This window comes from Micropterus salmoides, unplaced genomic scaffold (genome assembly GCF_014851395.1).
Source record: "Micropterus salmoides isolate LMB-PRFRI ecotype aquatic unplaced genomic scaffold, ASM1485139v1 Ms_hic_scaffold_6, whole genome shotgun sequence".
Lineage (NCBI taxonomy): Eukaryota > Metazoa > Chordata > Actinopteri > Centrarchiformes > Centrarchidae > Micropterus > Micropterus salmoides.
The window spans coordinates 25,794,196-25,811,608 of record NW_024044348.1 but is presented as its reverse complement, the minus strand read 5'-3'; the positions used below and the strand labels follow the sequence as shown (position 1 = coordinate 25,811,608).

Sequence of the window (17,413 nt, the reverse complement as noted above, 5' to 3'; positions counted from 1 at the left end):
CACATACACACATACATGCTTTTTTTTTCCAATTCCAGAGTATAGGGTAGTTCACACACACACACACACACACACACACACTCACACATACAGGATAGACACACAAACACACATGCTGTGTGAATTGGCAGAGAGAGTACAAGGTTACAATCACTTCTCCAGATGCAGTTCAGGCACACTTACATATATACAAGTACACCTGGTAAGGCTAAGGTATGACCTTTCACCCTGAGCCCTTCCCTGAACCCAGTCCAATCCCCTTACCATCGACTTGTGTGTGTGCCTGCTGTCACTGTACCATATATATGACAAAGCCCTTTTAAACCACTGCTTCACCCTGCTGGTGAACTATGTATGTACTGGAATTAAAGGTTGCAAAAATGTCATACAGATAGACAGCAAGAGTATTATGAATAAAGCTGTACCTTTACGTGTGGCTTTTAGAACATTAATGTAAAGAATAAGGTTTTCGTTTGCTTTTTAGGTTGTTTTTTTAGGTTTGTTGTATGAGAGACAGATTTGGAAACATAAAATTCTTTGGGATAATTGTTGTTTAAAGTGATGATCATTAATTCATATTTTTGTGTGGTAACAATCTCAATATAATATTTAAAACAAACATTAAAGAGAGTTTTTAAGTGTCAAGTGATATAGTAGAATGTGATGTCTGTTTTTAGCTTATAGCGCATCATTGTCCCTCTACAGGTTTATCACTAAAACAATTTAACTAATCTAATCTTCTTAAACTATCTCTTTTCTCACTTAATCTGTTTAAAATTGCATCTGGACAATATGGACTACTATGGACTGAGAAAATGGCAGATATACAGATAAGCCAATATGTTAGTACATAAGAAAACAAGAGAGAAGAAAAGAACAAGATGACAAATGCATCTCGCCATAGAAGCTAAACTGAAGAGGAAGACAGGGAGCAAGACGCGTGAGAGGAAGAGATGATACTATAATCTGGTTTTGGTTTTAGTGAGGGAGCTTGCTGTGACAGCAGTGAGGAGGGAAGAGCAGCGTCCCAGATTAACACAGATTAGCACAAAGATTAGTCCCATTGTCGACTGGAAATATGGTTCGAAAATAGAATAGAATAAAATTACCCCCTAACAGTATAGGCGGTTGCAAGAGTATAAAGGGAAATACCAGATAAGCAACATAAATACCACTCAGTCAGGATGCATTAATCAGTAACCATAAAGTCAATGGTGTTGGAATACAGGATCTCCAAATTATATATAAATACAATATCCTGTCAATAAATGTGAAAATAAAAGAGAGACAGAGAAAAAGCAGATGAAGAGAGAGAGCAGAAGACATGGGAATGCATTGCTTCTTGTTAGTGTATTGATCTGTGTGTTGCTATATAGACAGTAAGCAGACATATATATTGATCCATATACCAAGTATAGTTCCCTGAATATTCATTTTTCTCTTTCAAAATAACATTCACAATAACACAGCCCAATTCCAATTCGATCTCCTTTCCTCTAATGTCCTTGTCATGTGTTTTAATCCTTTTTCCTTTCTCTTTTAATCTATTTATCTCTCTCCCCTGCTATCTGTGGTTCTCTCGCCATACCTCCGGGAAGCACCTGTACTGTATATAAATCTGACAAACAGAAAAAGAACTTGCAGACACACACAGATACACACATTAACGTTCATATAATGTCTTATTTAATGAATTGTTTTGGATTGGGCTTTCCCTTTCCGTTGCTCACTACTTGGATCTGAGTTAGCCAGGTTATGTGCTGGGCTGAGTGTGTGCATGTGTGTGCGCGTGTGCAGCTGTCTGTGTAGAGGGAGCGAAGCGCAACGATTGCTTGGCGGAGGAGGGAAGATGGCGTGATTAGATGAACGAGAAAGGCAATTCACTGCTCATAGAGAAAGATAGAACTCTTCATCTTCCAAGTGTGTGTGTGTGTGTGTGTGTTAGTGTGTCTGTGATGTGAACACTATGAAATTCTCATAGTTTACCACACTGAACACTGATCTAATACTCTGTCTCTCACACACACTCACACACACACACACACACACACACACACACACACACATCACATACATGTACACACCAAAAGTGATCTACTGTTCACTCAGGGTGGAAAGGATTGTCAGAAAGAAATACACGTCAACATTCTTTATCAGACTCTTACACAAACCCACACACAAACTGAAAAGAGTCAAAACAATAGTCTACAGTGACTTAATAAGTCTTGAATAGAACAGAATAGACCTGTTAACCTTTTTTCAGCCGTCTTGTTTCACATCTTGTCAAGTGTGTGCACGCGTGTGTGTGTGTGAGAGACTGACTCAGTGCAGGGTGTCCATGTGAACACACACATGCACACGTCTTTGCTCGCCATGGTACAGTAATTTTTTTAATCAAATTGATGGAGAGAGACAGAGAAACAAAGAGAAAAAAGACAGAGGAAGAGAGAGAGAGGAGAGGTGAAGCCAATTTATGCTTCATGATATGGCTGCGCAGCGCTGCATACACACATACACACACACACAGGCTGCTAACAGTGGTAACAACGTGTCAAGGCGAGCGCCAGGCAGCTAATTTGAAGTCATTAGATGTCTGCCGTACTGGCAACAATTTGTTACGCTCACACACGCACAAACACACACACAAAAACACATCGCATACACGCACTGAGTTAAGAGCCGTCTGCGGATAGCGAGGAGGCTAAATTGTAAACTAATTTAAACATCACTCAGCGTTAGAGAGGCTGCCTGCAAGACAGGCCCCCGGATAACAAGGCTAGGGTACGTGTGTGTGTGTGTGTGTGTGTGTGTGTGTCGCTAGTCATGTTTGACTCACAGACTCGCCTAACCTTAGAGACTTGTGACAACACACACACATATACATAGATCTCTTTGATTTGTTCTTTTATTCTAAAGCTGTGTGCATCTGTGTGTGCATGCTCATTTCCATACTGATACGGCCTATATGCAAACATTTGATATGTCATTAGGAGAGGAAAATGAGGTTCCAGACACGAATGGGGACACTATCATGCACGTGCACCTCACACATGCACATGTGTTTGTCAAAGAGAGAGATGAAATACATGCAGAAACAGAAACATAGAGAAGTATAGAAGCCTTTTTGCTGATTCAAACTGTGGGCAACGTATAGACGCATACAATCACATTCACATTAGAATATAAAAAATATGAGCAGTATCCTCTCACACTCCAGAAACTGTGTGTATGTGGAAATATCGTAGGAGTTGTTATTCAGAGGCTGTGAAAGGCTTTGGAGTCTAATAATATGGATTAGTGAAGAGAAGATCTCATTTTAATAGCTCTCAAAGAGACAACTCCACTTGCATATTAGGCTGCATGTCATAGTCATAGAGTGTGTGTGTGTGTGTGTGTGTGTGTGTGTGTGTGTGTGTGTGTGTGTGTGTGTGTTGAAGGAGGAACGAGAAGCGGTCAGGTGAGAGGAGGAGGAGAAGAACTGCAAATATTTAAACAGGAACGGATGAGAGAGTGAATTAAAAGAAAGAAAGGCCATTCAAAATGAGCCATTTATCTGTCTGTAGAATTAGTCTTTTCATCCTCTCTTTTCTGTTCTCTTACTCTCTCATCCTGTCTCTCTCCATAATAACTAAATGACTACCGGGCAGTCATGCCAGCAGCTCTTATCTAGACTTGCGGACACAAAAGGGAAAGACAGACAGGCGAGCACTTGACTTGACGAAAGAGCAAGGAACGAACAAATGAATGAATCAACGAACGAGAGCCAGAACCTATAACACAGTCTATTTTACCAGAACCAGGGGCCTTGCCATTAGGTTTTTTTTGTACAACACCCTCCCCCCATTCTTTCTTTATTCAAGACAGAAATTGCTCTTGGGCCACCCCTCACTTCCCCTCTTCTATTCTCTTGCTTCCCTATCTCGTCTTACTTGCTCTTTCTTACAGTTTTTCTCCCTCTCTTTCTTCCATTCCCCTTTCAATTTTGACACTCAGGATAAGCGGTCTATGTGTCGGCAATAACGCAGTATGATTGAGCTGTAAAAATGGGGGAAGGGAGGTGGAGGGGGGTTGCTGTCGGTCTGTTCATTTAATCGGTCTTTATTGAGATATTGGAGTAGGGGTTTGGGTGGTGTTTATGGTGATGGGATAGTAGGTAAGGAGTGAAGTCCTCTTGCTTCATGTTCTGCAAGCTTCTCTCTATAGCCCCTTTTAAACTGGACTAAAAAACAACTAACACTCGCTAACATCTGCCTTTTGCCTTTAGTGAGAAAGGCTACAATTGGCATTTACTCTCGGGTGAAATGACTGCAGTAGGTATTTATCAGCTCCAGCTCCATTCGGTAGTCATGTGGATATGCTAATTTTCTTTTTCCCTTTTTCAGATCCACTGTTTTATTTTTTTCTACAGATGTCTATAAATATCTCATCCACATGTTTTAATTAATATTAAAACATTAAGTAATAAAGTAAGCATGCTAGGCTTTCAGGGGGGGCACAAATACTTTAAACACACTTGTCACCTGCTCCAGCACTGCTGTTAACCAGAAACACCGCTGTCTATGGTTTACACAAAACAACCACCATAACATTGTCACTGGCCTCCACTCTATTTTCTACTGTCACTATCAATCACAACCCCCTCTGATGATGATTTTTTCGTCACGCGGACCCTAGCGGACCCTAGCGGACCCTTGTGTACTCACGGGTGCAGAAAGTATAATCCTTGTATAAGTCAAGGTCAAGAAGTTTAAGCTTTGGTTCAGCAAGAAAGGTTGAGAGTTTCTCTCTGGCCAGCAGGAAACCAATACAAATTAAATTGGAACTTCTGTTTATTTGTTATATATTACCTGTGGAGTTCCGCAAGGCTCAATCGTAGGCCTCATTCATTTAAATTTTTTTATTTAAAAAAGAGTCCTGGATGTTATACTAGTATTGAAGCTCAATGTAAAAAGGTCATTTTGCATTCTAACCTGCACCAATATCCTGCACAAGCATTATAATGAACTTGGCTCTTTTCATTACTTAATAAAATTCCTATTTTTTTCTTCAGTAAATTTTTTCTTACTTTGCTATTTAATGATCATGTAGCATTTGATTGCTATACACATTAAGAGTTTTGATTTAAATTATCTATTATTATAATGTATCTCTTATTCTGTGTTTAGTGGAAAATAACAGAGGGCAATTGGATGAAGAATGGAGAACTAAAGAGGACGTTTTAAAATTAAACATACAAGGCTGAAGGGAGAGAAGAAAAGTGTAGGAAATGGGAGGAGAATGGAAAGCAGGCTGGTCACATACATTCCCTCAGTATAACTGGTATATTCCCAAAGAGCCTTTAACACAATACAATTCCGACCCGATGGCTAAATATCCCCCACCTCTTCAACCTTTTCTGTGACCACTCTTTTTCTCTCTCTCTCTACTTCTATCTATTTCTGGCTCTCCCTCCTTTTCTCCCTCTGTCTGACCTGACCTCCCACTGTCTCTCTCTCCATGGTATCCTTAACCTCTTCATTATAGAGTCAACCTCATCTCTCAACCCCAATCCCCTCCCACGCATTCCCACCTCCCCCCTTCTCTCATCCTCCCAGCCAGCCATCATCACCGTCTTTCTCTTTGGTTCTGTCTGTCTGTGTGTCTCTACAGATACAGTAATCAGGATTTGTTGAATCCAAATTCAGCTCTAGATTTTGAAACCGCATGAGTGACTGCTCATTGATCAGATTGCTCATTCAAATATGTGTTTTTGCCAACAATGGAACATCGCAGCACACTCAGTGAAGCACCCAATAAGCTAAACTCGCTCTAATCTTTACCTCTGCTGTTGTACCCCTGTGCCCTTTCTCTTTTGGTCATGTTATAAATGGTTTTCACTTAGAGATTCAGTCAACCAGTCGAGCAGCTAGTCATTCAGACTGCCAGACAGTCTGAATGACTAGAGCCAATCGGTCAGTCAAGTAACTACACATCCAGTCAATCAGCCAGAAAGACTCCCAGTCAGTCAGCAAATATTGATTGATTAATAGAAGTGTCCTGCTCCTTTTAGCAAATCAAATGTTGAGTCTCAGCAGCCAAGGGGAACCTCTGCGCACACACACGTATACACATGAATACACACATCTTTGACTCTGAAAGTGCAGCTCTCTAAATTAACACTGACACACATTCTAACACTTCACAGTGAGCTCAAAGAGATGCAGGACAGCACCGTGTGTGTGTGTGTGTGTGTGTGTGTGCGCGCGCGCGCTCGTGTGCATGTGTGCGTGTGTCCGTGTGTGTGTATGATGGAGCAATTTAAAAGCCCAGACTGGTGGTGATGTCACACTGCCGCCCTCCTCATTAAGTCTGGTGCGATCATCAATCAGCAAAGAGGTTGTTGGGCTTTGGGTCAGAGAGTGGTAAATCAAAGGAGAAACATCTTTCCATGACCACTCACACAAACAGACACACACACTTTTCCAGTTGTTAAATGAATGAGCTTTATTGGCATGAAACTTCTGAAACAATATCGCCTCCACCTAATTTCTTCCAGGCCTTTGTGGTCTTAACTGTACTTCCCCCTGCTTCACCTTTCAGTCTGTCTCTCCCTCTCTGTGCCATTACCCTCTGCAGTAAAATGCCTAGTCTAGGTACATGTAAACTTGTGAAAACACATACAAGGAAATACACATGGACACACACACATAAATTCACAAGCAGATTTGCCCCCATTCTGTCGGCTAAGGCTAGTTCACCTTGACAGTCTCAGCATGCTGGGTGCCTTCTTAACACACAACACACAAACATACAGTGCATTCAAATAGACACACACATACAGATGAGTTTATAGACATTAAAACATTTATATGGCAGTGTCCAAGCAAGCACCTAAACACAGATAAGCGGTGTTTAGGTGTTTGCACAAATACATACACACAGATTGAGCCTAATTAGTCTTAAGTCTTTATAAGCATAACAGGTAAAGGTGAACGATTTGTAGTAATATGGTGGAATGGTTAAAACAAGGTTTAAAGTTGCTAAGATTTAAAAAAAAGTTTATGGTAGAAAATTCTGAATTACTGAGAAATGTCATCAAATCTATTTTCTGATACATTAACTGTAACCATTAAACCCTAATCATTCCTGAGCCAGGAGCAGTTACTGTAGGGAAAACAAATGTGAAATTTTGACAGGGAGCATTTTATGTTCAATCAATATATTTTATTTAATGCTATATTTAAAAAACAAAATCTATATATATTTTAGCAGTTTGCATTTGTAACATACTCTTTCCATTCAGTTCAGGTAAAGAGGATAAGAAACATATCTGACAGCACTCTGTCTTCTTTCATGTAATATAACCTAAACACACCTTTTCCATATTCTAATGTGATTCAACTCATAAATATGACTTCAGATTAAGGATCAGATTTAGATTTAGAATCAGAATTAGATTTCTTCAGGTGTGTTTTTCTAGTCGCTGTTGATTTTCTCTGTACTCTGTTTGGCGTGTTTGATTTCCATTTCTGCTCATCCCTGAGCTACATAACACATTTAGAGGTTGATGTCTTGGTTTCAAGGATGTGTGTTTGCTTATGTGTGAGCATGTGTGCATGTGTGTTTGTCTGTTTCATTGTCCACATTCATGCATAAGAGACATTTTGTTTTCCAGCACACCGCCACAATGGTTTCCTCTTGCAGCTCACACAAACAAACACACTGTTTGCAGATGAAAACAAATATTGATAAAATCCAATTAGGAAAAGAATATTTGATATCTGAGCTTAATGTTTGGATTAAGTTGGGCTTTCTTTATTGTATTAAGCCTGTGGGTATTGGAAGCATGTCATCAATATGAGAAAACAGAGGACGGGAAAGATTTCCATTGTTCTGTGCATTTCTTTTCTTCTCTCTTATCTACTTTACTTTACTTTTTATGTGTTTATATTTGTCCCTGTGTTTGTGTCTGATTATAATGAGGTGAGATCTGTCTGTGCGTTTTAATATGCAAGAACAATGATCTTTTTTTCTCATCTAGGAAACATGAAGGAATGTTTAAATCATTAATATCAACAAAATATTTTGAAAAATTAACCTACAATTTGCCACACAAGCACTGCAATAGGAGTTGATTTAACAAAATAGAACCCACATTTTGGTAAAACTTAATGTGACACAACTGAGGGGGAGTATGTGGACAAGTTCAGAGACATGAATATACTTTTTACTGATGTAGTCACTAAATTCTAAATACACACACACACACACACACACACACAAATGCACCTACATATTCAGTCTCGGAGGGCACGTTCAGTCTGTGTTGACTCTCCTGTCTGTCCGATGCCCTGTGTTTGTTTTGTCATCACCATGTTGACAGTGTTTCCATGACAATGTGCCTATGATGACACTCAGACACACAAAGAATTAGGTGCCATTGTCATACACACACTCAACACAAATACTCACACACACACTGGTATTACCTCTATCAGGTCACACCTTGGTGGTGACATACACCTTATGCCTTTAGAGTCGAGCAACTTGACACATCATACGACAGACACACATGTACACACAACTTGCTTCACACATGGTACCTACCAGCTGTTGCTGCCGCTGTATCCGCATGTGTCACACCATATCAGACCTTGATCCAAAGTGATAAATAAAAAAATGCAGAAGTCACTTGAACAGTAGTGGCAGCCTATGGTAATGGAAAATATGTATATATACCGTATATCACCAACAGTTCCTTTACTAACATCAGCACTATTATCAAGACAACGAAATAGCTGTATATTAAGAATTACACTGATTTTAAAAGTGGTGTTGGATGAAAATCTTTTTTTTTTCTGACCAGCTTCAGATTACAGCTTCTCCTTAAAAGTAATTTTAATAATTTTGATTCTATTTTTTTTTTATTTAGTCATGAAAGTCATTCAGTAAATAGAAGTAAAAGTAAGAGAAAAAGACAAATATTGTAGTTGTGAGATTTGTGCTCAGCGGCCCATTGCTGTTTTTCTTATTAGTTTGATTGCATTAGCAAATCAAATTCATTTGTCTATCAGCCTTTGAGACACAGCCTGCAATCTGAGTACACTGACTAATCTGCATCAAATAATGTCTGTCACACACACACACCAGAGAGAAGCCGCATACATAAGCATGCACACAAGCATACACAAACACATACATCACAAACGCACCCATGAACACACAAACATACACTTCTAAACACACATACACCCACTTCTAACACACAGTGTATGTGCACAAATGCACAGACGTGCACGTTTTTTAATATGTGACATCAGACGAGCAGTAACAAATAAATCAGCGCACCATCTGAGCCCATCATCATCTAAGTCATCACTAGCAAACAGTCAGCTTTTACCACTTTCAATTTGCTTTTGTGTTTGTGTGCGTGTGTGTGTGTGCCTGAGAGAGATGATGTGATGTGATATGATATGATATGCTGGCGGGGCATAAAGATAGATGATCATAATTACGCACAGGCCAAACTCCATTTCAAATCATCATCATCCTATTCTATCTGTTGGAGCACACATGTACCACACACACACACACACACACACACACACACACAAATACCAAAAGCAATATAAAGAGTTCACACACCTACAGGGATTCACAGACATCCCCACTCACATATCACACACCTATGCATGCAGCAAATCTAGTGGAAGGAGGGACGGGCTTGTCATGGCATCACATTATTTCTGTCGGTTCATGCAAAGTTCACAGACAGGCATGAAATAGTTATTCTCTCTCACTCCACATACTCGCTCTCTCTTTCTACTTATCTACCTTTCCACACTGTTTCTGTCTGTATCTTCCCTTCTCCACCCTTTATCTATATCTTTTCCTTTTTTTCTTATTAACTCTTCTCAGTCTCTCTGTTCCTCCTCCTATCATCACTCCTTCACTTCTTCCTTCCTCTCCCTCTGTCAGCCCTGTCATTGTTACTCATCTGCTTCCCCTCTCTCTCCTCTTTCTTCCCTTCTCTTCCTGGTATGCTGTTTTTGTTTATTCCCTCTCTGCCTTCCTGTTGCCTTTTCCACCTTCCCCCTTTTTTCTACCTCCCTCTGTCTCTCTCTTTATCTCTCCCATCCTTCATCCATCGTTCTTAAATAACAGTCCAGAGCATTCATCCTTTCCATCAGGGAATTAGCAGGTGGGAAAATAGGATTGGAGCGTGCTTGTCACAAGCTGGGGACGACTTATAGTCTGTGCAGACAACACACACATAGAGGCAAGTTATATATATGTATATATGTGTGTGTGTGTGTATGTTATAGCTATAAACACACAAAAACATGTACACCTCAGGCACACATACACTTGTTAATTGGCAACAGTTTGGGACTGCCCCTTTTACCTGTGTGTGGCCCAGCAGTGTTGAAAGGTAATATAAATAACTATATGTTTAATAGTTTTATTAATTGTAACCATCCATTAGCTTGTTGTATTTATGTCTATTTTAAGGTACCCACGTGTCATATACCCCTCACAATTGCTGGCACATACTATAGATGGACAACATGTGTGTGCTAAGCGAATTTCAAAGGTGGCATGATAACATATAAAGTTAGTGCAAAGATGCATTCGTAGACATATTGGCTCTAAGCGGCATGAATTCAGATCAAGACTCGTCCACGCAAGCTGAAAATATTTCAACTTTAGCGAAACGTTTTCGTTTATTCAGCGGCTCTGTGGCTCCACCACTTCCTCACTGTACAGAGACGACAGGAAAAACTGGAGAAAAATGACATAAACAACTGGGGTTTTGGTGAAATCTAAGCTACATCAGAATCTGAGCTTTTTCATTAACACACACACACACAACCACTCTTCACACAAATGATCACAGTTGACATTGTTAGCTAGCTACAGCTAACATCTATAAAGTGGGTACACTGGATGTATGGGGTGAATAAAGTGAGCTAAAAAATGCTCCATTGGTCTAATGCGAGGCATGCATTTGCAATGTGTTTAGTCTGAGCACACTTTGAGGAACCATGTTCCTCCAACATAGAAACTCAAACAGGGTGCTGTATGATCAAAACTCTAACCACCACTCTTCAAGGCAATTGGCCTTTCTTACAGCAGACATTTTGACATACTGTGTTACGGCTATGTTATTCCATTTGGCATGCCACACTCTCTTATATGCAGTTGAATATGTTTCCTGTCTTGTTTCTTGTTTCTTTGGATATCGGACTGCTTGAGCACTTTTCAGGAATGCACATTGGATAGTGTGCATGTGTTTGTACACAGCACTTCATCCTTATACAAGTGTGACTTCCCACCTGCTATGTGGCAAAGGACCATGTATGCGGTCTCAGTGCTTCACTGTGCTTTTTAGTGGCACACACAAAACACACACATACAGCAGTAGTAATGTGTGTATTTTTGTGTCTATTTAATCTTGATGGGATGTTTCATCTGCAGGCTGCTATCACAGCTGGCTGCCTTATTGTCTGGGTCAGACTGATGGGCGTGGGTGTGTGTGTGTGTGTGGGTGTGTGTGTTCCCGCCTGTATGCATTTTCAGTTTGTGTTCCTCTATTAGTCTGCATGCATATACATAAACCTACAACTGTGTGTTTGCCTGTATGAGAGCAAATATGTTTCTATATCTAAACACTATATATCTGCATGAACAATATGTACACATGCAAGTGTGTGTATTGTGCATGTGTGTGTGCTGTCCATCAAGCCACACACACAGCCGTACCAAACCATTGGCTTGGTTGCTGATGATGACATATGAGTTCCTGGCCTTGGTAATGGCTGTTAAATCTCATAATTACACGCTTCTTTATTGCAATGCATAATGACCCCGCAGCACTATTGGACAATTAATTAAGATTTTCAGCCCAGGCTTTTTCAGGCCCAGATGAGGAGGTGGAATGAGGTCTAATGTTCTTGTCTTCGAGCTAGGACATTAAGGCATGATGCTGTAGGAGAGAAAGCTGTCTCTCTTTGTGCATTTGTTTTCATCTCTGTCTTTCCTTTACTCTATGTATGTGTCTCTCTCTCTTTCTCTCTGTTCTCTCTCTCCTCATTGCTCCAGTCTTGTGCCCTTCCTCTCGGTGCTTGTCCAGGATGATGATATTGGAGACCATATCTCTAATCTGTGAATGGTAAATGAATCCCTGTGGAGTTTCTGCAGTCCTCTCCGTATGGAAATCTACGGGGGATTAGGAAGATAGTATCAACACATCCTCATAATCTCATATAGAGACACTAGGCCTGGACGGGGACAACTGGGTTTTGTTATAAAGCCACAATCAGCTAATTTCCACTCATACATCTAATTTCCACTCATACATCAATAGTGCTTTACAAAAACAAATGAATCTGTCTCATGTCTACTCCATAACAGAGATGCTCACAAGTCTTTGAGCTAGAGTCCAAGTCAAGTCTCAAGTCTTTGAGCAAGAATCTAAGTCAAGTCTCAAGTCTCTCGTGGTTATTACGAATGTTGTATCACCTGCTGCGTTCAATCCAGGTTGCTAATAAAACATACATATATGCATGGCTATAAGGAATTCTGTAAATGTAACCTGTTTTGCATTTATAGAGCATAACCATGTAATGTGAAATGCAATGTGAAATGCAATTATTGACAGCTTATTAAATACTGTAAGTCAAAACACTCCCCAGACTCTTAAACCCAGTGTAACGTTAACTCAATAAACCTGTAACCTGTTTTTAACTTACAGGGCACAACTATGTAGCCTAATGTGTCTACAATTAATGCGTCTACAATTAATGACAACTTATAAACTACTGTAAGTCAACAAACCGTGTTGATTTTCAATCCCAGTGTAAAGTTATCTAAATAAAACTGTAAAGTTACATGGTCAACAATAAAGCTGTAACCTGTTTTTAACTTACAGACCACAACCATAATGTGCAATGCAATCAATGACAGCTAAAACTACTGTAAGTCAACAACCTCTTTCCAGCCAACAGCAATAATTAAGGTGATGGCAGCCAGCGGGACGTAAATAATTATGTTAATCGACCACCATAAGTTTGGCAAGTAAGCAAACACTCATTCATCTTTTCATAACGAACGACAGTCGGAGTAAACCTCCCGTAGGTCGTAGCTGAAGTAAGAAGCAAACTAACATTAGATGGTCAAGGCTGAGCTAAACATGTTTACTCACCACAGATTACTAACCTATTTGCTGTTGCCACAAATCTACAAGCTGATCCTCCATCTCTGCTGTCCACATTAATTTCACCTTGTGCTGTGCCATGACTGTGTTGCTTATGCTTCCGTCTTCAATCATCTCGCTTTCTGATTGGATATTGTTTCGTTTCACGTGATAATCTCCAGAACGTGCACGCGTTTGTCCTCGGGGATCCCCCCACACATCAGGATTTCTGATTCGCGATCGGGGCGCCTCCGACGTTCTTCCGATCAGGTTCGGACACTTTTAACACACCTCACACCAAGGGAGAATCTGATAAGATAATCTGTAGAACCAAAATCAGCCCGATTATCTTTTGGTGTGTACCCAGCATTATGTCGCACTCTAGTCCGAGTCTCTAACTCGAGTCCCCATCTCTGCTCCATAATTTACTTCTTTTGAACTACAATATTTTTACTTGTCAAATGTATGCTTTGTTACCCCTTTTAAATGCAAAATGTTGTTTGTGAAAAGAAAAAATGTCTCCTGCCCAAAGGTTTAGATGGCAGGGCAGCCTATTTGCTGATGCTTGAACTATGGATTTTAGAAGAATGTCTTATGGCAGGATATTGTTCTGAAAAGTTAATCCACCAAGAGATCAATAGACTGTCACAACCCAGTTAATTGACCAAGCTGGGAAAATGAATTAATCACAGACTAGAGAGACAGATAGACAGAGAGAGAGAGAGAGAGAGAGAGAGAGATGTGGAAACAGATTGAAATGGACAAAGATAGTTGATAATTTTATTTAAAAGCATTCCTCCTTTGCTCCCTCTTCAATGTAAAGAACAGTCAAACTGAGCATATGAAATATTTTAAGTTGTGCTGTGTTGCCAACATAGACTATATAAAAAAAAGTGGACGTAGCCTAGGCAGTCTTTAAAACCTTCTCAGTTTTGTGTACACATGGTTAATTCCCCTGACAGATATGTGCGTACACGCACATGCTCATACACACACTGGGTGGCCATTCCTGCCTGCATCAGCATTTCATCAAAGGAGGAAGAAACATAATGCAGAATTAGAATATTAGAGGAAAAATCGGAAAGGAAGATGTGAAAAACAATGTGGGAAATTGTGGTGAAATTTGTTATTTTACACAATGTTCATTTCACCAAGACATTTTCAAGGAGAGCAGTCTGTTGTCACTTGAGAAGTACTCTTGACTCTATATAACACATAGCCCCAGTGGAGCTAGCTGTGGCACATGCCCCCCCCCCCCCCCCATACACACACACAATCACACACACTCCTTGACATGGCCCTGGTGGAGCTAGAAGTGGGTAATTAAAATGTAAATATTGATATTTTATTATTTGAAATGCCTTCACCGCAATGGGCTTAATGTCACTCCATCTGTCGTCTCCACGGAGGCTTGGGGTTGCCCTCAACGACCGGCTGCCACCACCCAAGCAACCCCACCATGGCAAAGGCTATAACACTCGACAACCGTCTCCGTGCTGCCACGTCTCCATTTTGGGTCTAATTAAGTGTTAAATATTAGCACCCGCAAACCACAGAGGCAGCACACACCACACGTACACACAGAGAATACCGCACACAGCCCTCCTCTCCACCTCTGTCTCTCTCCCCCAACTCTCTCTTTCACGCACACACATCGACACACACACACAGAACACCCATCTCCACTACAGCAATGGGAAGATTTTAAGTGTTAATCTTGCAGTGCTGCTGATGGTGTCTAATGTATGCAATTAACAGTCAGCCAGGGCTGAGGGTTTGGTAATTAGCTGGCTGTTCACACTGATTAGAGGCTACTGCAACCCTATGACTGTTCTACTCTCCCCGAGGCCGCACAGAGAGAGAGAGAAAGGGGGAATGTGGTGGAAGGAGAGAGAAGGGTGGAAGGGGACAGAAATAGAAAGATATTTTAGCTAACAATATCAGGGGGGATGAAGGTGAAGGTGATGATGGTGTGTGTGTGTGTGTGTGTGTGCAACATGTGTATTAGAAAAGTGATTGGTTGTGTACCAAATTCTTGTATTTGCAAGAACATGTGTGGGCTATTTTCCTTTGTTCGAAAAGTATTGGTCATGTCACGATGTTTCAAGACAAATATATAATAATAAATAATAATTGGCTTTGAATAATAATAATAATTCATTAATAATAAGTAATAAAATTTGTGTCTGATATTGTCTTCCTCAAAATAATTAAAATCCTTGTTTAAAAAATTTTAAATTATATCAGCTAATCCTCCAACATTTACAAATCCAGTCTTAATACTGAACACAAGATGTCTCCAACTTTAATGAAACGTCTATTCTCAGTGTGTGTCCTTTGTAGGTGTCATGGTTCCACATCGCATTTGCGCAAGTTGCGTGCTGGACCAGGATTGGCCTCCAAACTAGTTGTGATGTCACAAAATCATGCTTGTACGTGCAGAATAACCTTAAACTGAGATTTAAGTTTAGCACAGAGAAACTTTCCACCTTCAGTAGATGAATGTGAAAACAACCAAACGCTTCACAGATAGTACTCTGCACAGTGAAGCTCAAACATCCAAGTAAAGGAACAATACGCAAAACACATTTATGATTAAAAGCCTGTCCAGATAGGAGCAAATTTGGCTGGTTCATACAAACAGCAGGATATTTAGTGACGAAAACATGGTGCCTCATTGGCTTCAGTATCCACAGTGTGCAGAGGCTTACTGGTCAAATCATGAACATTCTTCTCTCTCTTGACCCGGGTTCACTTGGTTTGAAATACAACAATAGTTACCTGAGGTGTCAGGTAGCCTTACCACTTTCCCATAGTATAAACTCCACTTCACACATTAGGTTTTTTATAGTATATAGTGACTTTGTACGTGTATCTATGTATGTGTGTTTAACTTGGTGTGTGTCCTGTGTGTGAGTGTGTCTTTAAACCCCTCTAAATTAGCTGGTTCTCTGGGTAGATTTGTTTCCATTTCGCTGCGCATCTCTGTGTAATTGGGTCAGCTGGTGGATGTGTGTGCATGTGTGTGTGTGACAGCATTTGCCAGTGTGCTTGTTGTGTGCGTGTATCTTGTGTGTGTTGTTTCAGCTTGGCCAAAGCCATCACAGGGGGTCCGTGTTCATTTGGGCCGGCGTCTGGCCGTATGTTACAAAACAGTTTGAGATGTGCACACACATAGACACATACACGCACGCACCCACACTCAAAAAGCATCACAAGGGAGCACTTGCATTGCACAGCATGCAACAATGTGCACACCAACACACATTTTAACACAAACGCGTACAGAAAGTGGTATAAGAGAGAGCACTGGAGCCACAAAACACGGTGTGCATACAGAACAAATACGCACACACATGCAGGGCAGTGATGTGGTGCTAACTGTTGGAAACTTCACGTGTCCTAATGCAATCTCTATCTCAGTGGGCCAGTAGACTTAAATCTGTCCCCTGCAGAACACAATACGTGTACATGCTGCACATAGACAATCCACTATTCTCTTCACGCCTACAATGAGCCACTAGATGAGTTTACATCACAGTTCTCAATACCTCTTTCAAAATGCCTCATAACAAAACAGATTGGGTACACTACATCAAAATTGAGGATGGTGATTATTGGAGAAAAAACATTCCTCTATTCATCAACAGTAAAATGCATATGTGCTGTTGTTTCATCTGTGGGTTTCTGTCAGTTCTCAAAAGAAACTGAACAGTTTCTCAAGAAAATCTTTTGACAGTTTTCATATGGTACATGCCTATTACGTGTCTATTTCAAATGTTTAATGCAGAACAACAGACAATCTGCTTTTTTTTTTACTACTTTTACTACTTTGAGCCAGGATGCCTCTCTTACAGTAACCATCCAGTTCCCCTCACTGTGCTTAGTGTGAACTCCGTTTTGCTGCATTGTGTTACATTTCAGTGACAATGTGTGAAGCTTATTCTTACAACTTCAACGCAGATAACTCTTGATAAGTCTGTGAATCTTTGCTGTTAAATTGTTGAGACAGACTGAAGAGATTCCTGTTAAATGTGTCCTGAGGCCATAATCAAATAGGACAGAGCACAGTGTCATTGGTAACAGAGCAAGCAGGTGCTCAAAGGTCTGCTACAAGTGTGCAGATGGACCACCATATGTATTTTGTAGTATTTGTAACCTATTTGTATTCAGATACTCGGCTTTACACAGAACAAATGTAGAATATATTTACTTAAAAGCAGGGTTTGGAAGGCATGT

General features: G+C 40.3%; 1 protein-coding gene across 3 annotated transcripts in view; it reads left to right on the top strand.

Annotated features, from left to right (window-relative positions):
* The window catches only part of esrrga (estrogen-related receptor gamma a), a 69,393-nt gene that overhangs the window by 34,671 nt on the left and 17,309 nt on the right, over positions 1 to 17,413 (top strand). The window lies entirely within an intron of this gene.